We start from the raw sequence: 585 nt of genomic DNA on the forward strand, positions 1-585 counted from the left end.
AACTCTAAATACATGTTTCATGAATTCATATTTTGCTGCCTGGGTGGGGCAGCCATTGTGGGCGATGGCACCCACACAAATGCTACGGCCCCCCAACAGGGGGTTCAGCCCCCACACAAGTGCTATGGCCCCCCCAACAGGGGCCAGATGGTCCCTACAGAGTCTATCACCACCCCCCCTGCAAGGCCCATATGCCCCACGCCAGCCTCCCAATTGCTGGCCCACCTGGCCCCATCCCTCACCAGCTGCTGTAGCCCCCTTGATGGCACCCCACAGCCATTCCCCGCTTGTGCTGGTTAACAAGGATTTTACTGTCCCTGGTAAAACTGAGTGAACTGAAAATCTGGTGTAAATCAGTAAAAAGCAAATAACTTCAATGAAAAAAATCAGGGAATTTAGCAGTGAAAATCAGTAAAAACTGAAAAGACAGAACACCAGGAATAATGCGCTGTAAATACTCTCTTCCTTAGAGTTCTTCAATCAGCTTTTCTTCAAAAACAGAGAAGTAAGTAAATGAAATTGGATTGGATTGGATAGTTTTAATTGTTTGTAATTAGAACCATAGAAGCTTTAAAATAAAATTAT

Source organism: Gavialis gangeticus, unplaced genomic scaffold (assembly GCF_001723915.1).
Source record: "Gavialis gangeticus isolate Ggan-Ray unplaced genomic scaffold, GavGan_comp1, whole genome shotgun sequence".
NCBI classification, from domain to species: domain Eukaryota; kingdom Metazoa; phylum Chordata; order Crocodylia; family Gavialidae; genus Gavialis; species Gavialis gangeticus.